The sequence below is a fragment of the Mus caroli genome, chromosome 13 (genome assembly GCF_900094665.2).
Source record: "Mus caroli chromosome 13, CAROLI_EIJ_v1.1, whole genome shotgun sequence".
In the NCBI taxonomy this organism is placed as follows: domain Eukaryota; kingdom Metazoa; phylum Chordata; class Mammalia; order Rodentia; family Muridae; genus Mus; species Mus caroli.
In genome coordinates this window covers 49254712-49260711 of record NC_034582.1, presented here as the reverse complement: position 1 = coordinate 49260711, position 6000 = coordinate 49254712, and positions in this window count along the sequence as shown.

The window sequence follows — 6000 nt, the reverse complement described above, 5'->3', positions numbered from 1 at the left end:
TTCCTTTCCTTTCCTTTCCTTTCCTTTCCTTTCCTTTCCTTTCCTTTCCTTTCCTTTCCTTTCCTTTCCTTTCCTTTCCTTTCCTTTCCTTTCCTTTCTGTGTGTGTGTGTTGCATTTAATGATACACAGCTAGCTTTATTACAGGTGTAGCTCTGTTGTGTTCACCATCATCCTGAAAACACACCACCTCTATGAGGAGTGAGGCTACTGAGCCTTGATAATCATATCCACGAATTTCCTTCCTGTGGTCCATCTTAATTTTTAGCAACTGTTCTCCTGATCTTTATTTCTATAATTTTGTCATTTCCAGAATATTACTGTAGTCAGCACTCCCCAGGGACATCGAATAGGATGTGTTTGAGTGACTATTATTATAAAGGTTGACAGAGCAGGTGTGGGTTCACACAGCAAGCAGACACACAATGAGGTTTATTATAATGAAAGGGCCTCATTACTTGATGTGTCTGCTTTCCAAGGCTCTTCCAGGACAGAGGCTGTATCTTATTCCACTCCAGCCCCCTGTTTTGCTTAGAGCAGGCCTGGCATTCTTGGACTAACACCTGGATTATTTATGGATGATTTAAAGAGCAACCCTGATGGCTTTGCATATTAATGATGATACTTCCTTTTGAGAGGTACTGGTCTACAGAAGTGCCTGCCTAGGTGTATAGACTGAAGTCAGAGAATATATGGAATTCAAGAATGTGTCAAACATCTGGGAAAGAGCCTGATTTAGGAACAAATCAATCTACCAGGATAGCAATAACCTAGTGAAAAGTCTCTAGACCATCTTTTCAGTTGGCTCACACAGTAAGGCTTTACTGAACACCCCTGTGTTTTCTGTGATTACAGGTGCTGGAGAGACAGCTCAGCAATGAAGAGCCCTTGCTGCTCTTCCAGTGCCCACATTGGGCAGCTCACATCTGTCTGTAACTCCTGCTTTACAAGATCCAATGCCTTTTTCTGGCCCCCAGGGGCCCCTGTGTATAAGTAGTGCATATATACACAGATACATATGCATGAAAATTTACAAAATAGACACAAATAGTGCCTATAGACAGACCTTATTAAGGTAGTTTCTTAATTGAGGTTCCCTCCTCTCAGATGTCTGTACCTTGTGTCAAGTTGACATAAAACTAGCCAGCACACTAGCCAAAATACCAAAGGGATGCGATATTATAGTAGTTGTGGGGTAGTAATTATTTAAAAAGAGCTTTTGACTTCTGCTTAAATTTTGGAGATTTTTGGATAAGCGGGTTCTTGAGGAGTAGCATAGCTGAGGTAGAGACACCTTCAGTGGAGTGTTTTAAGAAATGAAAGATGATTTTAAGGCTATAATTCTAGAGCCTTGGGATTGGTGCAGATATTGCTGATATGTTGTGGAGTATTTGAGCACAGTTGGGATGCACATACAGGAACTATTTTAGATTTACTGGACTGTGGGAATGTTGGTATGGGTAATCTCATCCTGTGTTTCTACATGAGGGCAGATGGTACTCAGGGACAGATTCGGGTCTGCTGGACACCTTTTCCCACTGAGCACCTATGGTAGGTGATGGAATTCTCGCTCATCAAAGAGGCTGGTAGAGGTTTGGATGCTCCCAGAATCACTGAGCCACAACTGGAAAGTTAAGACACTCATGCTTTGGAATGAACGTCTTCCCTGCTCCTTACCCAAGGGCTTTCTCAGTTGTGATCTGCTAGACTCCAGTTCTAGAATCTGCCAGGGTCCCCTAAAACTTCAAGTATTGAAGGCTTGGCCTTCATTTGGTGGCACTATTGGAAAGTTTGGGAGATGAGGCACAGTTGGAAGATGTCACTCTTCTCTGTCACGTCATGCACTCAGCATCTCCCAAGGCAAGCGGTCTTTCTACGTAGAGAATTGAGGTGTCAGTCAAAGCTGGTCTTGGCAGCTGCACAGGGACGATCGCTGAGTAACTGGTGGCATCTGGTAGAGAAATCCCTCTGTGACTGAGTTAACCCTTTACAGTGTCTCCTTAAGGCAGAGTATCACTAGTTAGTCCAAGCTGGCCCTGTGTTTGTCAACCTCCTGCCTCTGCCTCTGAGTTCTAGCACTGGAGGTGTGGGCTACCACGATCAGCTAGTCTTGTGTTTTTCCTGTCACCATTCTCTGCTGCTCTAAAAGAGATTCTTCTTGTTTTGATTGCAGTACAGTGAGCCTTATGTATTACTATAATTCCACTTGCGGCCAGACTTTACCCCTCGCTCTCCTTTTCCTATCTTCTTTGACTCTTATCTTGTCCTGTCTCATGGTTCTCCACGTATTGAGGCTCATCTCAGGAATTTTGTGGTGAAGTGGGTAGACAAGCATAAGTCTGTTTCCTATTACGGATGAGTGATGCTGTCTTTAAGCTGTGGTAAAACTTGTAGCCAGCCCTTGCTTCCAGAGTCAGCAGATGCAGGCTGCATCATTATGTAGGCTCACTACTTCATATTATAATATGGAATATCTATGCAGAAAGGATATGAGGACCAAGTAGTGTAAGTCAGTATCTCTAGTGAGTACTTCTCAACTCCCAGACTCAATTTCCTTCTCCCAATTATTTTTCTTATGACCACAACAGTCATCACAGCCCTACTGATCATGGTAAAGAGGGAAATATTTATAAAACTACAATGAGACATCGTGTTTATTGACTCACCCAGTCCTGATTTATTGTTTAAGATCAGCTCCAGACAACTCAAGTATAGTCTCTCTCTGAAGACCACCAACACCTGTCTTTACATTCCATGACGTTTTTGTGCTTATATTGCTTCTTGTCATATCAACCACACTTTACAAAATTAGTGGTTGGCTTGAATTTTAAAACACACTTTAAATTTATCTGAACCTACCCCTAGATAGCACTGTGATGCATAAAGATGTACAGGGTCAATATCTTGTTGTATTCCTGACTTTTGCCTCCTGTCCCTGATAACATTGCTGTCAATCATTTTAACTATCTATATGATGTAAATTGCCCAGTACATCATCACTGTTATTACTTTTAATGTTATGTTTTAAATCTAATAAAACACATATAATATAATTTTCATTTATTTCTTCTCCAGTAATTTTTTCCTTTACCATGTGGATCTGCATTTCTGGCCAGTATGATTCTCCTCCTTTGTGAAGAGTTTTTATTAACTGTTCTTATAAGCTAATCTGCTGGAAAACAATTCCATTAGCTTTTGTTTGTTTGAAGAGGTGTTGTTGTTTTGTCATAACTTTTTGAGGGAATTTGCACTAGCTTTTATTTTAAATTTTATTAACCCTTTGAGAACCACATACAGTGCATCTTGATCATATTCAGTTTCATCCTAACTCCCCTGAGGCCCCTTGTCCTTCCCCACCTACACAACTTTGCTTTCCTACTTCTTATACACATTGAATGCAATCTATGCTGCCCATATACTCTCGGGTGTGTGCACTTGGTTGGTGAGTTGTTTTCTTTCCTTTTTAATTAATTAATTATTTTATTTATTCACATCCCAAATGATGCCCTCCTTCCTGGATCCCCTCAAAGAATTCTTCCCCCATCCTCCTCCCCTTCACCTTTGAGAGGGTACCCCACTGGTAGCCCCTACCCTGGGGCATCAAAAAAAACCCTTGAAACAATGCAACTAAAATTAGATACAAGACAAGGCTGCCCACTCTCTCCGTATCTATTCAACACCGTACTCAAAGTTTTAGTCAGAGCAAAAAGACAACTAAGGAGATCCAGGGGATAGAGATTGGAAAGGAAGAAGTCAAGGTATCATTATTCACAGATGATATGAGAGTATACATAAGCTCAACCCCTCCAATTCAACCAGAGAAATCCTACAGCTGATAAGCAATTTCAGCAAAGTGGCCAGATATAAAATTAACTGAAAAAAGTCCATACATTGTTTCCTTTAAAATGAAGGATCTCATCCCACTCTCCTGCTCCTTGCATAGTCTCAAAAGAGAAGTTGACTGCAGCTCTTATGCCTGATTATCTGTAAAAGTGTATTTCTACGCAAATTTAGTTCAAATTTTTTCTCCTTGTCTTTGATTTTTTTTTTAGTTCAAAATGTGTTCTATCCAGGTGTAGATGTCATCTGCTGTGTTTTTGGGATTCCTGTATCTGTAGTTTCGCTGCTAATTTTGGAAAGCTTTGGTCATTATTTGTATCATGTCTTCACCACCCTCTGTTACTTCTTGTTTTCTTTTTTTTTTTTTTTTACAGATTTATTTATTTATTATATGTAAGTACACTGTAGCTGTCTTCAGACACTCCAGAAGAGGGCGCCAGATCTCGTTACAGATGGTTGTGAGCCACCATGTGGTTGCTGGGATTTGAATTCTGGACCTTTGGAAAAGCAGTCGGGTGCTCTTACCCACTGAGCCATTTGGGTTACACTGCACAGTTGTTTGATGCTCTCTGCCGCTGATGACCTTTTCATCTCTCTCTCTCTCTCCCTCTCTCCACCCCACTTGTTCCTAGTGTCTTCAAAGTTACTAGTATTCATTTTTTCAGCTGTGTTAGTCAACGGATGAGCCAGTAAGGGTTCTTGTCATTTCTCTTATGATTTTTATTTCTAATACTTTTATCCTTTGTAAGAGATCTTGTCTCTGTCCTTTCTGTATGATTACTTAATACTTATGTTAATCAAAGTTATTTTAAATTCTTTGATAATTTCATATTTTGTATTATATAAGGCCTGGGTTTGGCCCTTTTCATTGTCCTTGGTCTGTGCTTATTTGTGATTACGTTTTTCCTCTTTAACATGAATTTGGAGCCTTTGTTAAGGGTTAGATGACGCTTCAAGCTCCAGGTGCTGAGGTAGGTATCCTCTAGTGTCAGGTTGTATCTGACCTCATTATGACTTGGGTTATGTTTGCTGGTTTGTTGTTGCTGTAGGTGCTAGAGGCTTCAGAGCACCCCAGTGTCCCCATTTTTCTTGTCATCATTCTTAACTTTGGCCTAACTTGTCTCTCTTCTTCAGAATCTGTGTCTTCTCATCTTTTTATCTTGAATACACTGGGGTTAGACAGGAGCCCGGTTGGTACCATGGTAGGCTATGGCGTGCAGTGTTCTCTCCAGTTATTAAATGGGAGTCCTTCCCTGACTGTTGTCTGTAGCCTCACAAGTGTTGTTCAGCCTTCACTTTTCCACCTACGGGAGATAGGAAGAGGAGAAAGGTATGATAAAGCCCTCGGCCAATCTCCTGCAGAGTAGGCTTCTGTTATGAAAACACTGCCACCTTCCTGGGCATGGGAAATGTAACTATTCATCTCCTCCTTCCTGAATAACAAAGGGAGCCCTGCTCTTCATCCTTAACACCTGGTGAGGCTTCTGGAGTTCACCATCACAAGAAAGGGGCCCTCCTGCTACATCTCTTAGGAACTTCTTACTTTCCTGCTGGTCCAAACCAGCCACCAATGGCTTGTGCGATCAAGGAGCCAATTTTACCAATTTCTCAAGTTTCAAGATCATTCTTTAAATTTGGTGGTGATCTGAATTCCTTCTAAATCTTCAACTCTTCTATGAGTTCCCAATAAGCCACTGGTTTTATTTTTTTTTTTTCAGTTTGTTTAGCTTTGTATTGTTTATAAGAACAAGCAAACCCAGAACAGAATCAGGTTCTTGCACTTCAAAATTAAAACTAGAACCCCTACTAACACTTTTCTTCTCCCTAAGATGTCTCCTGCTCTGGTTTAATAGAAAATAGATGTGGGTCCCCAACAACTGGGACAGGGACTGTCCCTAAATCTGTTGCCTGCCTGTGGATCCTGTTCCTCTAACTGTGCCACTTTGTCTGGCCTCAGGGAGATAGGATGCACCTAGCCCTACAGTGACTTAATGTGCTTGGGTGGGATTATGAGGGGACTCCCCCTTCTCAGAGGAGACGGGAGGGGGTTATGGGGGGGAGTACCGACCTGTGTGAGGGGGCATTGGGAGGACAAGGGGGATGATATTAGGATGTAAAGTGAATAAATAGATATTTTTTTAAGTTATGGGGGGAAAAAAGAG